General features: G+C 36.4%; 1 long non-coding RNA gene across 2 annotated transcripts; it reads right to left on the reverse strand.

The window, feature by feature from the left end:
• Positions 1-5,883: 5,883 nt before the first annotated feature.
• On the reverse strand, positions 5,884-23,172 carry LOC146403818 (uncharacterized). Of its 2 annotated transcripts, XR_014843073.1 has the most exons (3): positions 22,543-23,172; positions 15,043-15,277; positions 5,884-8,782 (listed from the first exon to the last, which is right to left on the reverse strand). It is a non-coding gene; the product is annotated as an uncharacterized LOC146403818 (long non-coding RNA). The 2 variants fall into 2 exon arrangements; XR_014843074.1 differs by lacking the exon at positions 15,043-15,277.
• Positions 23,173-23,906: the final 734 nt, after the last annotated feature.

Below are 23,906 nucleotides of genomic sequence, written 5' to 3' on the forward strand. Positions count from 1 at the left end.
TACTAGCTACTGAAATATATTATCCTTCTTTTAGTAACTAACTTGTGTAACAGTTTCAACTGGCCTAGTAGGACAGGGGGACAATTCCAGCAGCACCAAAGGATTGATGTTTCTGCAGTTAAAGCATTTTGAAAACTGCTTCTCTGACAAGTCTAAAGTTTCACATCATTAAGAAGACCAGATAATATCCCTCCGTTGCTGAAATTCCAGATGGACATGAATTTTTGCACAATCTGGCATTTGGCATCAGAGTGTTATTATTCTTGGTCTTCTATAATTACATGTTTTCAGATGATGAATGCATCATTAATGTATATAAACTACATTAAGTTGTAAAATAATGTAGAGTAAGTTGATGATAGGGTTCAATTTTAGGATTTACAATTTTTTTTTGTAAAAAATATTTACAGAGCTATCAACCCCATGCTAACTTTTTCTCCTTTCCAAGAAAAAGAATTCAATAATTCCCTTCACTGTGTGACCATGATAAGATAGCAATGTATTGACATCTACAGTTCTAGTTTGAGAGCTCAACTGAAGAAATTTTTAATTTAAAACATTTACACTCACTGTGTTTGAGTTCTAAAGAGGCTTTGTAAATATTTGCTGGATAAATAAATGCATGAATTATGACCATTTCAATTCTGACCACAATCTCCTGCACACTGAGGTTCCATCCATGCTGAGTTTGAAAATAAACAGATGGTTAGATTTTTACTCAGGTTAGTCAAGGTAAATCCTTTTTCCTAGGAATTTTACAGATAACAAAAAATAATAAGATGCCATTATAATGTGCTGTCACATCTAACTTGCCCTTCCTTGCTCTTGAAATGGCTAGGTCTGGAGTGTTAAACTATAAACAGGAAATCTGTCTGTTTTCTGTTTCTCTGGTAAGTTACATGCATAGCCCAGAGATCATTAAATACCTGACTTAACAGATTTCCTGTTAAATTCCTGATTCCACAGGAAAGCTGAGGAATTTCTCTTTTAGAAATCATAAAAGACAGGGGAGTCCATGAAATTCATGGACAGGATTAAGGTTTATTTATTTATTAACAGGATTAAGGTTTATTTATTTATTAACAGGATTAAGGTTTATTTCCGCTTGTAACACAGAGTGTAAATTAGAATTACTGTTTCCAACTGCACACTCAGTATTTATCGTGTACAGAATTCATGTTGACTTTTCATTTTGTTTTACAGCTGAAATTATCACATTATCAATCAATTATACTTCAATGGTACGTTAAAAGTGAAAAAAATAAAATAAATTACAATGTTATCATAGATTTTGTATCTCAGAAACCTGTTATTGTTGCATATCACTAAAGTTAATTTCATTAGTAAATTAAAAAAAAACAGAATTCATGTGATTTTAATTTTTGAATTGTTAATGTGAGTGCAAAAACATTTGAGTGGAAAGAACACAAAGGGCAGTCAAAACAGAAGAAAACTCCATTCAGTTTTCTGCATATTTGTGAATTGCATTTATATCTCATTGAATCTAGAATTCCCACAGGATTTATCAGAGATCTGTTTTGCTGAGTCAGCTGGGAGATGTGTCAAATACAGCCAGCAAACGTCTAAATCAAAGCACCTTGACCTCTTTGGGTCAACATTCTTTTGTCCTCAATAGATAGTGAATGAGAAATGGAGAGATGATACTTGAAATAACTCCCAGGTAAATACTTAAATAACTTACAGTTGAACAGAAAGGGACATAAATCTATTTTTGGAAAGTAAAAAAGAAGTAGAAAAAAAGGCAATATCATCAAATGTTTACTGGTGTTTATCACTATTTACTGTATTTACTTGGAAAGTCAAAGTATGATTCCTAAGCCACAAGGACACTAAATTTCCCACACTTGGCACTCTTGATCCCAATGGATATGGTGAAAAAAATTATAGAAAAATTATTCCTACACAGTAATGTTAACAACAACAATATGTGAGACATCACCTTAAATAAGCAAATCACCATCGAAATTCAAGGGGCAGAGTTAGTCATTCAACAAACATTACTACTGAAGCAAATGAATAAGCAAAGATCCTGCCTGCAAGTAACAACTCAGTGAGTGGGAGGCCAGGTGAGAAGAGGATGACAGGTCAATTTCATCAAAAGATGAAATGTTCCTGAGTTGTATGTTGTTCTTTGAGGATAGGTTTAAGGAAGGTAGTTGATACTATCCACTTAAGCATAAATATTGAGTGGTCCTCTACTCTATCATCCATTTCTCCTTCCTTAAGAATTATGCCTGAGGGAGTTCTCATTGTGGCACAGTGGAAATGAACCCAACTAGTATCCATGGGGATGCAGGTCCTATCCTTGGCCTCACTCATGGGTTAAGGGTCCAGCGTTGCCTTGAGCTGTGGTGTAGGTCACAGAGGTGGCTCGGATCCAGCATTGCTGTAGCTGTGGCTGTGGCTGACAGCTGTAGCTCTGATTCAACCACTAGCCTGGGAACTTGCATATGTTGTGGATGCAGCCCTAAAAATAAAATAAAATAAAATAGTATTATACCTGATGGGCAAAAAAGACTCTTTAGAGGTGATACTATTCCATATCTATAACCTGGACATTCATAACACAATTTAAACCAACTTTTCCCTTATGACTGCTGGGTGATCACTGCTATGTGGCTCAGCAGAGCATAATGCAGGGCAAGTTACCTGCCTGAGTTGTGATCACAGACCAAGATGTCCCAAGCTCTTAAAGCTCACCATTGTCTCTTACTTGCTTTGCTGGCAGTCTCACCACCAATTATGACCAAGCAGATCTGGCAAGATCAGGGCTACATAAGTACAGGGGAATTATTTTTTGTTAAAAGAAGACATCAGGCAGTTCTCACCTTTTGGTAAAGTAGAAAAACTTATGACACTCAGCGTAGGTCTTTTCTGTTTTTACCCAATTATGTTGGTCTGGGAAGCCACTTAAATACAAAGATCAGGAGTTCCCATTGTGACTCAGTGAGTTAAGGACCCAATGCTGTCTTCTTGGATGTGGGTTCCATCCCTGGCCTCACTCAGTGGGTTAAGGATCCAGTGTTGGTGGCAGCAGCATAGTTTACAGATGCTTCTCTGATGTGTAGTGTTCCTGTGGCTGTGGTATAGGCCTTCAGCTGCAGCTCTGATTAGACCCCTAACCTGGGAACTTCCATATGGTGTGGCTGTAAAAACAAAAATTAAAGGTCATATTATACTTTTTCTTTTTAAAATAGTCTACATGATTAGTAAAAGACATTAGCTGAAAGAGCTTGAAGAAGGCTGAACCAATATCAAAATATATTTAAATTTTTAAAAAAGAATTTAATTAAAACTCACACCTGCAGCTTTACCTTAAGTATATGAGTAGAATTGGTGCTGCGAATGAAAAAAATCCTTTTTATGGGACAAGGCCAAATAAATTGTTTTTGCTGGTACTTTTCAGTGTTTTTAAAATATGACTTTCTTTTACGTCTATTGCCAAGCAATAGCCGGAGCAAAAGAAAGATTTTTTCTGTTTGTGCCTTCGAGTTTAAAAAGGAGTACAAATAACTTTGACAAAACTCACAACACTGTGAAGGGGAGGTCCTAAGCAGTTTAGCTCAGATGATTTGGTCCCTTATTCCCCAAGAAATCAAAGCACTTCCTCCAGTGATGCTGTATCAACATTGTTAGCATGTGTGTGTGTGTGTGTGTGTGTGTGTGTGTGTGTGTGTGTGTGTGTGTGTGTGTGTGTGTGTGTGTCTTTTTAGGGCTGCACCTGAAACATATGCAAGTTCCCTGGCTAGGGGTCAAATTGGAGCTACAGCTGCCAGCCTACACCATAGCCACAGCGACACTGAATCTGGGCCACATCTGAGACCTACTCACAGTTCACAGCAACGCCAGATCCTTAACCCACTGAGCAAGGCCAGGGATTGAACCTGAGCAAGGCCAGGGATTGAACCTGAGTCCTCATGAATACTAGTCCGTTACATTTCCACTGACCCATGAAGGGAACTCCCATTGTTAGCATTTTATACTGAGGCATATTAAACTTTTTAGTAGTTTCTTTGAGCAAAGTAGATTCCAATCACTAGCATCCAACTGGAAGTGGTTAGGAGCCCTCCACTAACAGGAGCCTAGAGAGAAGAGCTGGAAGCAAAGCCAGGAAAATACTCGACTGGCTGTAGCTTAAGCCTTTGACTGCTTGGGAAAAGCCCAGCTGGCTGGGTGTGATGGGTTGTCTTTAGGTTCTGATTTATTAACCTCGAGATGTTTACAGGCTTATCTTCTAGTTTGCTTCATCGTCTGCCAAAGCATTAGAACTATCTTAGTCAGTTAATCTAACAACATATATGGAATGAAGGAAGGAGAAGAAAATAATTTATAATGGATTAAGGTGTTTCTTAATAGTTCTTTGGGGGAAAGTTGTGAAATTTCTTTCACTTTTCCTAAGATATGTAAAGAGCAATTTTGGTAGATAATGACTCCCTTTTCTATTTTACTTTGCCAATGTTAAAAAAATTCAGTAATATTTGTTGAGCTTTTACTATGAATTAGGCACAATGCTCAGACTACATAGTCCCATTTTCTTCTTATAACAACCTATAAAATTGGTCCATTTAAAGAATTCCTCTTTTACAATTAGACTACTGAGGCACCAAGTGGTTAAGACCTTGTTCAAGGTCATGCAACTAGTAAGTAGTGGACCAGGTCAGCTTCCTCAAAGCCAGTGCTCATAACAACCATGCATGCCACCGCACATCAGGTTCTCTCATTTGCCTATCAAATATGATTACTAAAGTGCATTTTTTAGTCAATCTAAATTAAGTTGAACTACAGAATAGCTTAAACTGAGCTTTTAAAAACATTTTCTTTAAAAAGTGTTGTGTTGTTTGATGATTTTTCACTTTTAGGAATTTAATCTAAGGAAATTTACAAAGATGTACCAGTGAGGATGATAAAGGAACAAACAGATTTTTAAAACATTTGAGTGCATTTTTATAATAGGATGTTATGCAGTAATTTGTTTTATTTATTTATTTATTTTTTGTCTTTTTGCCTTTTCTAGGGCCGTTCCCGCAGCATATGGAGGTTGCCAGGCTAGGGGTCAAATTGGAGCTGTAACCGCTGGCCTACACCAGTGTTATGCAGTAATTTAAAATAATGATGTAGATCTGTATTCACTGACATAGAAAGATGACCTCAACATATTACTGAATGAAGAAAGTTTACAAAATAGCATGTGTAGTTTTATACCATTTGCAAATTATATTTATATACAAGTTGTAAATATGTATAAAGCAAAGATATTAATAAATGTTAACAGTTTATTATCATGCAGTCATATGTTTTATAGATTATAATTCATGCAAATATCAAAACAGCTCTAGGGGGTAGGTACTGTTTTTATTCCCATTTTACCTATTAGGTAAAAGTGAATGATTGAATAAGTTGCCCAAGAATATGAAGAAAGCAATGAGTGCTCACAGAAAAATGTTAACGTTTATTTCCATGTGATGTGGTTTGAGGGAGATGTAAGCATAATTTTGTATATATTTTTTTATTTTTCTTTTTAGGGATAAACCTGCAACATATGGAAGTTTTGGGGCTAGGGGTTGAATTGGAACTACAGCTGCTGGTCTATGCCACAGCCACAGCAACATGGGATCGGAGCCAACTCAGTTCATTGCAATACCAGATCCTTAACCTATTGAGCAAGGCCAGGATTGAATCCACATCCTCACAAACAGTATGCTGGGTTCTTAACCAGATGAGCCACAATGGGAACTCTAATTTTCTGTATTTTCATTTCTTCCCAGATAAATATTAATTATTGATATTTCAGAAAAATATTTTTATTTTGGAGAAAAGTTTTCAATGTCTAATTTGATTATTCTTTTAATTTGATTTCTTCTGTTTAAGTCTTTAAGCCATTTTGAGTTTATTTTTGTGCATGGTGTGAGGGTATGTTCTAATGTCATTGATTTGCATGCAGCAGTCCAGGTTTCCCAGCAATACTTGCTGAAAAGACTGTCTTTTTCCCATTTTATGTTCTTGCCTCCTTTGTCAAAGATTACTTGACCATAGGTGTCTGGGTTTATTTCTAGGTTCTCTATTCTGTTCCATTGGTCTGTATGTCTGTTTTGGTACCAGTACCACACTGTCTTGATGACTATGGCTTTGTAATATTGCCTGAAGTCTGAAAGAGTTATGCCTTCTGCTTGGTTTTTGTTTCTCAGAATTGCTTTGGCAATTCTGGGTCTTTTGTGGTTCCATATAAATTTTTGGATTGTTTGTTTTAGTTCTGTGAAAAATGTCATGGGTAATTTGATAGGGATTGCATTGAATCTGTAGATTGCTCTGGGTAGTCTAGCCGTTTTTACAATATTAATTTTCCCAACCCAGGAGCATGGGATACCTTTCCATTTCTTTACAGACATCACAGAATACTTTTACTAATACCAGATTATCTCTGGTAAAAAGATAATTGATTACAATAATCCATTTCTTCTATAGGATCTCACATTATAGCCTCCCTGATTGGTAGCCATGGCGTGATAGTGGCACTTCTTAGGTAGTAAATGGAGGGGTCTAATGGGTTGATCCAGAGATGTTGTATGTTACAGCAGTTTTTCAACCTGTAATCAGTTTGGAAGTTGCTTTTTCCACCACACTCAGAGTGGGAGCAAAGTCACTGGCCCTGGGAGTCAGATGAAGTGTTTAAAGGGAGAGGCCACCAGAGGGATGAAACAACTGTTGGCATTCATCCGACAATGGGTTTTGGAGGCTCAGACAGCCTCTTCCAGTTCTGTGCAATTAAGAACAGAGATAGCAAAAGCTGTGGAACTATACTTAGTAAAGACTCAGTATTAGACCCTTGAACAATGACAGATTGAGAATTTGCCACAAGTGTTAAAAATGCCCATACACGGAAGTGATCATTCTAGGGCAGTAAGGCCTAACATTGAGCTCGAAACAGATTTAGATGTGAGCAACAACTACCAGTTTGGGTATAGACTGCACCATTGCACAGACCTCACAGTCAACTGAAAGTCTTAAAGCATCTCTTTAAAGGAAATAGAAATTTAATGATAGAACCAAACGAGTATTTTTGTGTTCTTACATTTTCTATATTAATGACTTCTTAAAAAAAACTTTACAATAAACAAAAGTATAAGGTAGAGTTCTCACTATATAGTTAAGATTTACTCACAAAGTGAGGTCTTCTCTGATTTTCTCCTTTTAATATAAAACAACAAGCTAAAGGGTATTAGTTATTGGTGTAAATAGATATTTCACTATATGTTCCCCTACAGGTAATTTTAACCAAAATTGTAGTTATTCAAGTGGAGAGTCTAAGTACATGGCAAATCTTAGAGAATGGTACCTGAGCAAAAGTTTATGCCTGTTTAGCTTTAACTAAACAGCACATTTTTCAGGAGTGGTTATTTTGGTAGCCAACAAAGAGCCAAGACAGCACTTTATTTCAAAAAAAAAAAAAATGCAACAGTTGCACGTTTGGCTTTGCTCAACAACAACTGCTTACCATAAGCCTATACCTTGATAGAATTATTAGTTATTTCAAGTTACTATCCACTGTTTGTTTGAAGTTATGTATTTTAAAGTTATTTTCTTCTTGACTTCTCCACCCCTTTTAAGAAACAACTTTTACAAAAAGCTATAAATCAGGGGAATCAAGCTCAGTAACATGGAAAATTATTCTGAACAATACATAATATCATGGCAGGCTACCAAATCACTGTGCAAACGCCAAGAGGAAGTCATTTGGTTCTAAATGTGAACGACAAGGATGTTAGTTCACAATGTCCAATCAAGATATGTTATACTAGGGTCCCAAGAGAATACTCCTTAAATATGGCTAAGGTCACAGGAGCTAATGATCTTATCATCATTGAATCAGTTCCCACTTGGCAGAATACAAATTGTTTCTCTTACAAACTGAATTTCCCTAGTTTGCTACCATGTAGGTAGACCACAAGTAAGGTTGGCATGTTCCTAGTTAGGCCACAATTTCCTCTCTGTACCTTTTGCCCTAGATTTACTCCCAAAGAAGTAGGCTCAATTAAGAACAACAAGCCATGTTCAGATATTTAACAGCATTCGCAGAAAGATTTCTTAAGTTACTATTTCATTAAGTCATTTCGCTGATAAGGTACCACGATGCAAAGATGACAGAAAGTTTCTGTCTTCACTTCTTCCCTCACCTGTATTACCTCCTCCCACTTCTTCTTTCTCTGTGATCCATTGCTACTCAATGTGCGGTCTGTGGACCAGTGGCTTGAGCATCCTCTGGGAGCTTTTAGAAATGCAGTGCCTCAGGCCCCACTCAGATCTATAGCAACAGATCTGCATTTAACAAGATTTTCCAGGTAATTCCTGTGCACACAAAGTATACAGAACATCCTCCTAAAGATATTCATTGTGCTGCTGACAATGGAAAGAACTCAGGACATTAATCACTTTTGATATTTTCATTTCTACATCTCTACTATCATCCAAGAAATGAATGTTCTAAAATCTTCCCCCAAGCCGATATAAGACAAATAAATAACAGCCAACATTTGTTTTAGGCTTTAACATCTACAAAACACTTTCCTAGTTATGTCCACTTGATGTTTGTAGCATCCTTGAGAGACAGGCAACTATTATAATTCTCATTTTCTAGATTTTAGAAAATGATGGTTGTTTAATGTTTGACACTGAGTGACCTGCTCCAAATCACACACTTCTGGTTTTCCGACTCCAAGTTTAGCGCTCCTTCTGCTATGGCGCACATAGTGATTGGACAGAAGAACTGAAAACAGAAGGACAAGGGAGAAGGTTAGATCTAGAACATAAATAAATGTGGAAGTCACTAGAAAAGAGTTGATGGAAAATTAATTATGTAATTTGTAGCCACGTTGTCTAAGATTTCATCCCTTCATGACCAGGACATATAAACAAATTCTTAGATTTTCTTAAAGATATTCAGCCTCTTCCTGATTAGAAGCTAAACAAAATCATGAGCAAGGGAAGACAGGAAAACAAGCTGTGCTCATTAAGTGCTTTCCCTACTAGCAGTTCTCAGGAAGCATATCAGCAGGAACCAGCCAGGATTCAAGTTGTAGTCCACCAAACATCCTCGAGGAAGTCTGCAGCACCCTTTTCCACCTAGTCCACCTCGTCTTCACATCAGTCAGTCAAGATATAATACAACCACCATGTTTTCTGAGGATATTTATTTCTGAGCAAAAGCTGCTTTTCTTTATATATATTTCTGCCTTTGTACACATTATCCCAAACATGTATTACCCTTCTAAAAGAGGAAACTCACGGCTTCACTTTTTTGGAATTTTCTCATGAGGAAAAGACAAGCCAGTTTTTCTGCGAAGAGTTTCTCTGCTAACGCTATTGCCAGACCTGGTTATTGATTTCCTGGGCTGACTGCATGTGTCCTACCGTGTATGGGCCCCTCACAGATCAGAAGGAAAGGTTAAATGCTTCTCTGGAAACCATAGCCTCAGTGGCCAGGGATTCTGTTTCAAATTCTATTCACATCTTGGGCAGATGATTCATTAAAGGACAAGAGAATTTGGACACCTTTGAAAAAACAAATTTTATCACCAAATCCCTTTAGGTGTTTTTCTCCAGAGTTTCAAGGTGAAAGGTGATTCAGCAATTTAGGAAGTTCCCAAATAAATTTGAGAAGGCAGTCTTTCCGATACAATTTTCAAAATGTTTTCCTCAATATTTGAAGAAAGGGTCAGTATGCAAAATCAGTGGTCAAGATTCCAAACCCTATCTTCAGCATCTGTTCTTTGAGGGCGTGCATTGAAAGCACGGAAGGGCTGACACACAGCCATGTGCTCCAGCAATGGGATTTCCTGAGATAGCCCCATGCAGGGCTCCTGGGGACTTGAGCTGGAAGAGCACCCTAGAGTCAAGATGGAGAAAACAATCCTGCTTTAAATCCAGCAGAACTATGCATGGATAATTCTTCCAATGATAAAGTAAACACATCACCAGCTAAATATGGGAGAGCAGGCATGTCCATTCAATTCAAGTGAGATCTGTTTTAGGAACACTCAAATTAAAAACTGGAAACACTCACAGACTCAAAATACAAACTTATGTTTACCAAAGGGGGAAGGGGGAGGGACAAATTAGAAGTTTGGGATTAACATATGCACACTGCTATATATAAAATAGATAACCAACAAGAACAGACTATATAGCACAGGGAACTCTACTCAGTATCTTGTAATAACCTATAAGGGGAAATAATCAGAAAAAGAATATATATAACTGAATAGTTTGTTATACACCTGAAACAAACACAAATGTTCAGTCAACTATACTTCAATAAAAATTAATAAAAGAAAAAATAAAAAGAATGACTAATAAAAATTATTAAATGAAAAACTGGCAATAGCCACAGTTACCTAAATAAGCTTAAAATGAATCATTCTAGTATTTTTTCTCTTTACATTTCAGTAATTTGTTCTTTACATTTCTGAATTATGTTGTTCTAGTGGCTTCTGTGTCTATATATTCTCTCTGGACCATCAAACTTTAAGACTTAGTATTGCTCTATTTTTGAATTCTATTATTTAACCAATTAAGAAAATAATGGAAGCTACAGTAAACATGTGGTAGTTTGGGCAGCCATAAACCATGAGGACTTTTCAGATAATCATGCAGCAAATATTATTTACCTTACTGTGTATGCTGAACATGCCAATATTATTTCCCACCCTAGAGAATTGTTTTCTCTGCCTGGAATTCTCTTCCTCCTCCTCTTTTCAAGTCTAGTGTCTTTTCTTTTAGGTTTCTGCTTTAATGCTATTCTTTAGAGAGGCCTTCCTGGGACACCTTATCTAAAACCAATGTCTCTTGTAAATCTTCCTCAGAATATACAATTTATTTAACCCACTGAGCCACCAGGGTATTACCACTGGTTTCTGAAAGAAGAAAGAATCATGTCAACTTTTTCTTGGCTTGTGAGAAACCTAATAAATAAAAAGCAACTATTAGAAACTAAAAAAAAAAAACATTCTGACCCGATTTTCTTTATCATTCTATAAACCAAACACAAATTTTTCATTAAAATGTCCTTCACCTGCACATACTTATTATACATCATGGCCATTTTGGCTTGAGAGGAATCTTTTGAATTGGAGCAATAAATAGTCCTTCTAAGTCTGAAATTTCACATCAAAATGGAAGAGCCATCTTTCTCCAGGTGATAAGTTTGTTGATGAGAAAGTAAATAGTCACTTTTTTTTTTTTTTTTTTTGTCTTTTTGCCATTTCTTGGGCCGCTCCCACAGCATATGGAGGTTCCCAGGCTAGGGGTCAAATCAGAGCTGTAGCTGCTGGCCTACACCAGAGCCACAGCAACTCAGGATCCGAATGGCGTCAGACCTACACCACAGCTCATGGCAACGCCAGATCCCCAACCCACTGAGCGAGGCTAGGGGTCGAACCCGAAACCTCATGGTTCTTAGTCGGATTCGTTAACCATGAGCCACAACGGGAACTCCAATATTCACTTTTTAACCGCAACTACAATCGATGTCAAAAAAGTCAACTATTTTTAAAAATAATGCTAACTTCATGATTTAGTTGGTTTTAAAGACTATTTCACTAAATTTAAAACTCTGATCCAAGATTCATTAACATTGTTAATGAATAAAAATTTATCATGAGGAATCTTTTTAATGTTGAGGGCAACTCTTCCATAAGAGAAAATTTTATTTCCCCAAAGAGGGTTGAGAAGAATAAATTGGGACAAGTATTAGAAACATGATTTCCATGTTCTAGAAGACATTGGTATCCAGGGAGTTTCAGAACACAAAAACATTTTGAGATTTTAGAGTCAAACCTCTGCAAAAAGCTCTGAAAAAAACAGAAGAAATGTTACATATTATTTACTCCAAGAACATCTTTAAATTTTAGATTAATTTGAGACTTTGAGAATCTTTTCTTTACTCACAATTTAGAAATAATATTGCTTTGGGAGTTCCCATCGTGGCACAGTAGAAATGAATCTGACTAGGAACTATGAGGTCGTGGGTTTGATCTCTGGCCTCACTCAGTGGGTTAAGGATCGAGTGTTGCTGTGAGCTGTGGTGTAGGTCATAGACACAGCTTGGATCTGGTGTTGCTGTGGTTATAGGGTAGGCTGGAAGCTGTAGTTCTGATTTGACTGCTAGCCTGGGAACCTCCATACGCTGAGGGAGCAGACCTAAAAAAAATAAATATTGCTTTGGGTATTCCTCTGAAACTGATGATTTCTGAACCCATGAGCTAATGCCATTTAGGAATTAATGATGTACTAACTTTGCATATACTAACATGTTCTGGGGAAACTAAGGCACAGAGAGAAAAAATAATTGCCCAATGTCCTACAGCTGAGAGGGCTTCAGAGCCAGGCTGTCAAATATGACTCTAGAACTTCTAATCTAGGAGTCCCAGTGTGGCGCAGTGGAAACAAATCAACTAGGAGCCAGGAGGTTGTGGGTTTGATCCCTGTCATCACCCAGTGGGTTAAAAATCTGGCTTTGCTATGAGCTGTGGTGTAGGTCATAGGCACGGCTCTGATCCTGCATTGCTGTGGCTGTGACGTAAGCCAGCAGCTATAGCACATATTAGACCCCTAGCCTGGGAACATCCATATTGCCACTGGTGTGGCCCCAAAAATCAAAAACAAAAACAAAAACAAAAACAAAACAAAACAAAACAAAATCCAAAAAACAAAGAAACAAAAAAAAAACCCTTCTAATCTAGAAGTCTAAACTTCCACAAGCTATAATCATAAGTCAGAATCTTGTTCTATATTTTAGGAACTTGAAGACCACCTCCCCCCAAAAAAGTCACAGCTAGTGGCCATCAAGCTAGTGGCCATCAAGTCCTCTTCTTTCAGAACTCTGAGGCAAAATTTGTCCTATTGAAAATGATTATCTACATTGCTTAGACTTCAGACTTATGGACTACATATTGGAGAAAAAAATTTCTTTTTTTACCTGAAGTCTAATAACTATAACCATTTGCACATTTAATCACAGAGTGTGACATTTATTTTTCCTCATTTCCTGCAAGCACAAAGGAATGACAGAACTGGAGCCTATGCTTGGCTACCCATTGTACTCTCCATTTTTCTCTGGTATATGGACTCAGAAACTTTTGCACAATGAAGCTACAGAGCTTTCCAGGTTGAACATCAATCAGTATGCTTAAAATACCTTACACCATTGCCAAACAAAGATACCTCTCTTCTTGACTGCTGGCTCAGCAATCCCTTCAGAACTTTTGGAAATGAATATAGATGGAAAATTGGCTGCTAACAGATTTGCTGCTGTCAGTGTTAGCCAAACACACTGGATAAAAAGATTTTTCCAGCCTGACTTCAGTCTTGACTAAAATTGACTGCATTTTTTCCAAAGAAACCATAGCACAAAAGGAATAGCTAGGAGGTGTGAGCTCAATACAAATAGTCTACTCTCTACTAGAGTCATGAATAGATATTTTCACTCATTGGTGCTTTATGCATGAATAACGACCCTCTTTCTGGGGCCAAGTATTGGCAACCAAAGGTGTCTTTGAACCATAGTAAGAGTAATATCATCATATAATTTTATAATTGATGAGGAATAGCGTGTGATAGTCATTGGTGCTTTTCATCAGATATTTGTGAATTGACTTTTGCTGTTCACACAGTAAATCTCCTTGGTGAGGATACATAACTTTGTCCTGCCACTGAGTTCTGAGTAGAAGGAATTTGTGAGGCTGTTCCTCAGGCTGTGCATTTAATTGCTGGTATGAGAACATTCAGCATTCTCTTTGCTTTTTGGTATGGCAACCAACAGTGTTTGGCATGGTGGCTACAGTTTATTGAGCTTGGATCCTTCAGGGGCTACAATGTCTAAATAGCCAACCAAAACTTAATATTGTGTTCTGAGTGAGAATTTTTTGTTGCTTTAAGTCATTAACTTTTTTGGAGGTCACTTGCTATCATAGCAAAGATACTAACCTGAAGGATATAGAAATTAGGATATATAATTAGGATGTATATAGTATATATAATTAGAATGGTGCACCAAACTAAAATATATAGCTTTGGTTTAGGAACAAAGCAGTGGCTGGTGAGGAAACAGTTAGTGGAGTCCTAAAGAATGGCTTTCTGAGTTATTCCATAGCAAAACATTTAGTAAATCCTTACCTGAAATAGATTAGATGTACTTAGTAATCTCAAGGTTTGGGAAGAGGTTTAAAAGCAGAATACTAGTAGAATGTGTTGGTTACTTTGGGCAGAATTTGATGAGGTACTGAGTCTGAATCCCTAAGTGACTACAGAGACCCAAGTATCCTGCAAATACATGATGGACAATATGAAACCCTTTGCTCTTTTATGCAACTGTCCCTATGCCCTCTGGAGACAGATACTGGCAGCATCTATGTTAAGGACTTTGTCATAGAATAAGGACACTGGTGCAAGTAAGTGCCATTTTGGAGTACTCTCTGTAGCCTATTAGCAACAGGAGCATATTATCCCACCAGCTGGTGTAATGAGTCCCAACCTTGCCCTCACTCATCCCCACAGCCACCTGCCCCTGGACTAGCCTCTCCCTCTAGTAGGCTGTCACCAGACTTGCCCAGCTCCTCAGGCTACACAGAAAGTAACATTGGGACCCAACCCCACCCCCAAGTAAGCTGGCAGCCACTGCATGAAGTAGGGCCCAGCAGTCAACCTGACCAGGGGCCAGCACTACCTACCAGCAGGCTCCATAATAATTGGCACCACCAGAACAGAAGTTCTCATGCAGCCTACATAGAGGGCAACCCTAGAACACATAACTCTGGTAAACAGAGGAGAGTGTGCTACTGAGCCCCATGAGATATCTCCTGTAGAAGGCCACCTCTCCAAGATCAGGAAATGTAACTGACCTACTTAAAACATACAAATAAACAAAGAGAAATTAGGGAAAATGAAGAGATAGATGTATCTATTCCAAATGAAGCAATAAGATAAAACCTGAGAAAAAAGAACTAAACAAAGTGGAGATAAACAATCTACCTGACAACATGTTCAAGATAATAATCATAAAGACGCTCAGTTAGTAGTTTCCAATGTGGAGCAGTGGGTTAAGTATCTGACTGCAGTGGCTTGGATTCCTGTGGAGATGCAGGTTCAATCCCTGGCCCAGCACATGGGGCTAAAGGATCTGGTGTTACCACAGCTGCAGTGTAGGTGTCAGCTGTGTCTTGGATTCAGTCCCTGGCCCAGGAACTTCCAAGTGCTGAAGATGTGGCTATAAAATTAAAGGAAAAAAAAACCTCAATTAACTCAGGAGAAGAGTGGATGAACATATTGAAAAATTTAACAAAGAGTTAGAAAACATAAAGAAGAACCAACAGAGATGAAGACTACAAATAACTGAAATAAAAAATACATGAGGAGAAATCAACAGTATATTAGATATAACAGATCAGCAAACTGAAAGACCTAGTAGAGGAAGTCACCCAAGCTTAACAAAAATAAATATATAAATAAATAAATAATTTTTAAAAATGAGGATAGTTTAAGAGACCTTTGGAACAACATCAAGTATACAAACATTTGCATCATAGGGGTCCCAGAAGAAGGCAGAAAAAAAAAAGGGCAGAAAACTTACTTGAAGAAATAATAGCTGAAAACCTACTTAACATGGGAAAGGAAACAGATATCTGGGTGTAGGAAGCACCAACCAAGATAAACACAAAAAAGTCTGCACCCAGGCATATTATAATTAGAATGTCAAAAATTAAATGTAAAGAAAGAATCTTAAAAGGAGCAAAAGAAAAGCAACTAGTTATGTACAAGAGAACTCCCATAAGACAACAAGCTGACTTTTCAGCAGAAACTTTGCAGGCCAAAAGGGAGTGGCAGAGTATATTCAATGTGATGAAAGGAAAAAAAAAATGCAACCATGAATATTTTACCCAGGAAGATTATTATTCAGATTTTAAGAGAAGTTAAAGAGTTTTACAGACAAGCAAAAGCGAAAAGAATTCAGCACCATTAAACCAGCTTAACAAGAAATGTTATAGGGAATTCTCTAATTGGAAAAGAAAAGATCATAACTAGAAATATGAAAATTATGAAAGGAAAAAAAATCTCATTAATAAATCAAGCATACAGCAAAGGTAGTAGATAAACCAATTATAAAGCTAGTAGGAAGGTTAAAGGACAAAAGTAGTAAAATTATCTATATCCACAAGAAGTCGTTAAAGGATACACAAAACAAAAGGATATAAAATATGATGTCAAAAACATTCAATACGAGCTGGGGGTTGGTAAGAATATATGATCGTTAGAATGTTTTTGAACTTAGATCATCAGCTTAAAATAATCACATACATATGTTGTTATAATCAACCTCATGGCAACCACAAACCAAAAACCAAATAAAAGAGAAAGGAATCCAAAAACAACACTAAAGATGTCAACAAATCACAAGAGAAGAGAGCAAAGGAAGAAAAGATAAAAAATGAAGTATAAAAACAATTTTTATAAATGGCAATTTATAAAAAATTTTTTATTTAAACAATTTTTAAAATGGCTATAAATACATATCTATCAATAATTACTTTAAATGTAAATGGACTAAATACTTCAATCAAAAGACATAGAGTGGCTGAGTGGATACAAACCCAAAACCCATATATACACTGTCTATAAGAGACTCACTTCAGATCTAAAGACACACATAGGCTGAAAGAGAGGGAGCAAGATATGGAAGCAACCAAACTGTTCATCAACAGATGAATGGATAATGAAGTATTCATAATAGACAGTGAATGGATAATGAATAATGGATAATATATGTGTGTCTGTATGTGTACATATATGTGTGTGTATATGTGTGTGTGTGTGTACCCACAAAGTGGAATATTATCCAGCCATAAAAATGAAATTTTGTCATTTGCAATAACATGGATGGATCTAGAAGGTATGCCAAGTGAAATAATTTAGACAGAGAAAGACAAATACCACTTGTATATGGAATCTAAAAACAAAACAAACAAAATAAACTCACAGATACAGAGAACAATAAGTGTTTCCCAGAAAGGTGAGGGGAGGGGGTAAGAAAATGGCAGAGGGGCATTAAGAGGCACAAGCCTCCAGTTATACAATACGTAAGTCACAGGAGTATAATATAGAGCATGAGGAATAAGGTCAATAGTATTGTAGTAAGTTTTTATGGGATAGATGCTTACTAAACATAGCATAACATACAAATGTCAAATCCCTATGCAGTGCACCCAAAATTAACATAATGTGGTATATCAACTATATTTCATTTTTGTTTAAAAAAAGAATGATTTTGGACTGAATTTATTTAATTACTACACAGGGAAGTTTAGCTCTTATTATTGTTACTTTCATTACTTAAACCAAGAATTGGCAAACCAAACCTAGCCAGCTTGTTGTCTTTGTTGATCCATACCAATACTAATAATAGCTTCTAACCTTCTAAAAAGTTTTTAAAAATCAAAAGAAAAATAATACCAACATAATACAAAGCTATAGTAATCAAAACGGTGTGGTACAAAAACCAGACACATAGATTAATGGACTAGAATAGAGACCCTGGAAATAAATCCAGGTACCAATAGTCAATAAATCTATGAAAAAAAGGAGATATTAATATCTAATGAATAAAGTCTCTTCAACAAGTAGTTCTGGGAAAACTGGATAGTTACATGTAAAATAATGAAATTAAAACATTTTTTCCACGCTATATAAAAAATAAACTCAAAATGGGTTAAAAAATAAATGTAAGACTGGAAACCTTAAGACTCCTGAAAGGAAACATAGAACATTCTTTGACACAATTCACAGCAATATTTTGTTGGATTTGTCTCCTAAGGCAGAGGGAAAAAAAAAAACAAAAAACAAAATAGGATCTAATTAAACTTAAAATATTTTGCACAGCAAAGGAAACCATCAACAAAACAAAAAGACAAGAAATAGCAAAAAGACAAAGAGAAAAAAAAAAAGAGAGAGAGAGAAAAAAAAGAGAGAAAAAAAAAAAAGGAGTTCCCGTCATGGCGCAGTGGTTAACGAATCCAACTAGGAACCATGAGGTTGCGGGTTTGGTCCCTGCCCTTGCTCAGTGGGTTAAGGATCCAGCGTTGCTGTGAGCTGTGGTGTAGGTTGCAGACATGGCTCGGATCCCGCGTTGCTGTGGCTCTGGCGTAGGCTGGTGGCTACAGCTCCAATTCAACCCCTAGCCTGGGAACCTCCATATGCCGTGGGAGTGGCCCAAGAAATAGCAAAAAGACAAAAAGAAAAAAAAAAAAAGAAAACGAAAAGACAACTTACTGAATGGGAGAAAATATTTGCAAATGATATGACCAATAAGGAGTTAATTCCAATATATAAAACAGTTCACATAACTCAACATTTAAAAAACCCAAATAACCCAATTAAAAAATAAGCAGAAAATCTGAATAGACATTTTTTTTTCTGAAGAAGGCATACAGATGGCCAACAGGGCAGGATAAGATGTACAACATTGTTAATCATCAGAGACATTAAAATCAAAACCACAATGAGATCACTGTGTCATTTTCAACAACATGGATGGAACTAGAAGGTATTATGCTTAGTGAAAGAAGTCAGACAAAGACACATGCTGTATGTTTTTACTCATGTGTGGAATCTAAAATATAAGACAAATGAATATAACAAAACAGAAAGTCTCACAGATGTAGAGATCAAACAAATGGTTACCAGTGGAAAGAAGGAAGAGAGGAGGGGCAAGATAGGAGTAGGAGCTAAGAAGCACAAACTACTATGTATAAAATAAATCAGCTATAAGGATATATTGCATAGCAAAGGATATAGCCAATATTTTATAATCACTTTGAATGGAATACAATTGATGAAAATATTGAATCACTATATTGTACACTGGAAACTAATATTGTAAACCAACTATACTTCAATAAAAAAGATTTTTGTGACACAAAAATTTATATGAAATTGAAATATTAGTGTTCATAAATGAAATTTTATTGGGACACAGCCATGCCCTTTCATCTACTGCTGCGTGTGTCTTTTTTCATAACAGCAGAGTTGAAGAATGGCAACAGAAACCATATGGTCCAAAAGGTTAAGGACATTTAACAAGTGGCCCTTTACAGAGAAAGTTTGCCAACACCTTTGAAAAAAGTTAAACTATTTAAAAATGATAAAAGAAGTTATGAGTTCTGTTTTGTTTTGATTTTGTTTTGAAATCATAAAGAAAGGGAAGACATATACAACAAACATTTTCTCTATAGAAAAAATTAAGGCTAAAATTATAAAAAGGAACAGGAATTTGGAATAAGGAAGCCAAGAGTGAAACAAAGATCCTCTTCATGCTGGAGGTTTCAACCAAGTCACTCTACCTTTCTTACATTCATTCATTTAATAATTTACTAACTGCTCAATGACTGACAGTGAAGACATGGAGAATAAACAGTGAATAAAATACAAACACTGTCTCAAAAAATTGAGGTTTGTTGTGAGGGTTAAATACAACAATGTACTTGAAAGTACTATAAAATTTAAAGCATTATATACAATTTATTCATATATTTTTAATCCATAGGTATGTAGGATTTTAGTCTTAGGTCTGACCCAGATCTTGGCAAAGCTTAGATTTTTTAGGATCCTTCTGCTGGTTTTTACTCTACTCTTTAAATATATTTATCTTTATGTCATTTCAGCTATACAATCCTAATTCTTTATTAACTTTCTACTTATATACCATTTGATAATCACCCTGCACATAGGATGCAATTAAGAGCCCAACCCAGTAACGATATTGATCATAATTGTCTCCTTGCTTATTTTTTGATAGACTAGTGAGTGAATTTTCTTTCAAAGAAAATCGTGGGAAAATAAACACCTAAGTTATGTTGCCATTTATGGATGATGCATATGATCATTGTGCAATAACTGCTGAGTAAACATTTATATCTAAGAGGTACTTTTGTTTTATACTAAAGTTTTTGATAGAAGTAGTTGGAAAAAACTAAACCTGTATATTCTGATAAAGAAATACTCATAGAAAACCTAAAGTCAGCAGAAGGAAGGAGATAATAAAGATCAGAGAGGAAATAAATAAAAATAAATAAAATAAAAATAAAAGACAACAGAAAAATCAATAAAATCAAGAACTGGTTCTTTGAAAGGGTAAATAAAGTTAACAAATCTCTGGCCAGACTTACCAAGAAGAGAAGTGAGAGACCCAAATAAACAAAATAAGAAATGAAAGAGGAGAAATCATATCAGATACCATAGAAATACAAAAAACTGTAATAGAAGCTGTGAACAATTATTTGCCAACAGTTCAACAACTTAGAAGATGTGGCTAACTTTCTAGAAACATACATCCCACCTAAACTAATCAAGAAGAAACAGATAATTTGAACAGACCAATCACTAGAAATGAAATAGAGTGCGTAATTAAAAAACAAAACAAAACTTCCTGCAAACTTAAGTCCACAATCAGATGGCTTCACTGGGGAATTCTAACAAATATACAGAGAAGAACATATACCAATCTTTCTCAAATTCTTCCAAAAAGATTGAAGAAGAAGGAACACTCCCAAAGACATTCTTTGAAGCCATCATCCTGATACAAAACCAGACAAAGACGCTATGAAAAAAGAAAATTATAGACCAATATCTTTGATGAATATAAATGCAAAAATTCTCAAAAAATATTAGCAAACTGAACTCAACAACACATAAAAAAATATCATATACTACAACCAAGTTGGAATCATCCCAAGATCACAATAATGGTTCAACAGATGCAAATCAACCAATGTGATATACGACATCAACAAAAGAAAAGACAAAAAACACATGATCATCTCAACAGATGCAGAAAAACATCTGATAAAATTCAACATCCAATTCATTTTAAAAACCCTTATGAAAGTGGGTATAAAGGGAACACATCTCAATATAATAAAAGCCATTTATGATAAACCCACACCCAGTGTAATACTCCATAGTGAAAAGCTGAAATCCTTCCCACTAAAATCTGGAACAAATAAAGGATGCCCACACACACCACTTCTTTTCAACATAGTATTGGAAGTCCTAGCCACAGCAGTCAGAAAAGAAATAGCATTATAGTGAAATGTACTTCAAAATACTATTTTTAATTGCTTTGGCTTCTTTATCAAATTTGTCAAAATAACAATATATCTAGTTAATTTCCTGGATAAAATTGATTTTGTTTTCAAACTTTTGCTTATTTGGAAGTGAATTTCTAATATTTGTGCTACCCACAGCATCTTTGTTTTATTTTGCATTGAAAATAAATAATTTCCATTGTAAATTGTTGCTTAAAATAAAATTTACATTACTAAATAACTGTTCACTCCTAAAAGTTTTATTTTCCCCTTTTAAATGATAAGTAATAAGTCACTGGTGTTTTCTGTTAAGTGATTTTACAAACAAGGATAATAAATAATTTCATATCTCTCTTTATATTATTTTCCCATTTAACCTCAGTTAAAAAGTATAATAATCATGAAATGCTGTTATATTAGAATATTAAGTGGTACACCACTAGGGAAAAGATGGGAGGTGATATGAGTAACTCTATTAAGGACTTTGCCAACATCCTCTACTTCACCCTTTAAGAAAACTATACCAGGCTCTTTAAATAACCATCAAACCAACACAAATACACAGATCTGGGAGAAGTTAAGAGGCTAGGAATTCTATGATTCATTTATGTTTTAGTGCAAAGTATTAGAAAAGCAACAATTTAAACTAAGATAGGAATTCCTGTCATGGCTCAGCAGTAACGAACCCAACTTGGGTCCATGATGATATGGGTTCCATCCCTGACCTTGCTCAGTGGGTTAAGGATCTGGCATTGCCATGAGCCGGGGTATACGTCACATACGTGGCTCGGATTCTACATTGCTGTGGCTGTTGTGTAGGCTGGCAGCTGTAGCTCTGATTTGATCCCTAGCCTGGGAACTTCCTTATGCCACAGGTACAGCCCTAAAAAGCAAAAACAAACAAACAAACAAACAATCAAAGATAAAAGGAGTGGACATTTTTATTTCATCAAGACTCCTTCTGGAGATCTCTTGTGGCCCAGTGGTTAAGGATTCAGCTTTATCACTGCAGTGGCTTGGGCTACTGCTGTGGCAAGGGTTCAAACCCTGACCTGGGAACTATGTCATGCTGAGGGAGTACCCCCCCAAAAAAAGACTCCTTCCTTTAAATCACACTATTCAGACCCCACCCTTCATACCTCTTAGAGAAGTAAACTTCCAGTGGGAGATCAGCTCCCACTCCCCTAAATGCCTGAAACTGCAAATTATAGCAATATGTAGCTTTGTATACAACACAAAAGTCAAATGACTGCAAATTGCAATGACTCAAACTAAGTATGATTGTACATTGTACTGTCTGTTTCATGCAATGTTGCACCAGATGACATTATTAAAACTGTGTTCATTATAACTTCCTCCTTTACAGTCCTTTTCCCCTCAGAGCAGAGTTACTCACTCAAAGCTTTAAATCTTCTCTGATAGTTCGTAGAATTTCTTGGGCCATGGTGGCATTTGAGAAGCCGATGAAAAATATAAATTCTTTCCAGCAGAAAGGGCATGATAAAATTCTCAATACCATTTTATTGCATTCAGGGGCTTCACTGGTACAGCTGGTCCCACAAGATTATGTCCATCTGAAGGAATTTCATGCCTTGGCTCCATTTTAGAAACATAGTTAAGGCCTAGTAAGAAGGCAAATAAATGCTTCTGCTTCTATTTTTCTTTGTATTCTTTTTCAGTAACTGAACCATTTGAACAGAACAGCAGGGTGGAGTCCATACCTGATAATGGGCAGGAAGAAAGCTGTCATTTCTGGAATTTTTCCATGACCTGGGGGGAACTAACATAGAACCAATGAGTTGTCTCTTGGCCAACTTTTATCTGAACAGAACCTCGAGCTCAGACATGCTCTTTCAGGAGATAAAGTAATGCTGTATAATTCCATCCTGATAATTTCCAGACTTTATTCCCAGGAGAAAAAGTTGATGAGATATTTCTCCCTTTAAGACTCGAGTAATATAGAATTGTAAAATGTACACTCACTAAAGGGTAATGGAGGAGCAGGAACTATGTAAAACCATTCTGGTAGCACTGAAATACCCCACCCACTTCCCTCTGGAACGACTGTTCCCTTCCCAGGCATGTACTGTGATTCACCTTTTGACCCAGGCTTACACCCTACTTCAGGGCTTGATCCTAACATGTATTCTTTTGTGATAAACTGATAAGAGAAGAAGGGTCCTTAGAGAGACTATGTATCTATCTAATTTGTTAACACTCATACTGGGGATTTACAATTGGTGGGGAGGGACTTGGGGGAAGATGAGACTTCTGGCATTTTAAAATCCATGAGGCAGCTCCACACTTGAGGTAACCTCTTGCTCCTGCCAACTGTGGATGGAGTATCTCAATTCATAGACAGAAAGGGCTATATCTGTTGAGTGGATGCTTTCCATGCCACTGGCAAGAATACATCTAGAAAATATGGAGGAAGTTTGGAACGCTTTTGCTTTTCCTTTTGAGGCAGAATAATAATTCAGGTAGTTAGTGCAGCAACATGGGCTTTGATATATTCTTTGATATGGTCATTGATTAACGTCTGTGACTTTTAAGAGTTCCAGGAAGTAGCATCCCCACAGGCCTCCAGAAGGATGTTAATCTCGAACCCACTCCTCAACTGATAGAAAAGGAATGAGGGGAATGGCAACTCCCAGTCTGGGGAAGAGAAGAACAAAGGAACCATAAGACTTATGGGATATATCTACCCTAAGACTCCTATAGGACAGGGACTGATGTAGGTAAACTGGTCAAGGCCAATGG

Source organism: Sus scrofa, chromosome 4, assembly GCF_054392235.1.
Source record: "Sus scrofa isolate SSC_HxYL_T2T_F1_AM1 chromosome 4, Sscrofa_HxYL_maternal_Yorkshire_Landrace_v2.0, whole genome shotgun sequence".
NCBI lineage: Eukaryota > Metazoa > Chordata > Mammalia > Artiodactyla > Suidae > Sus > Sus scrofa.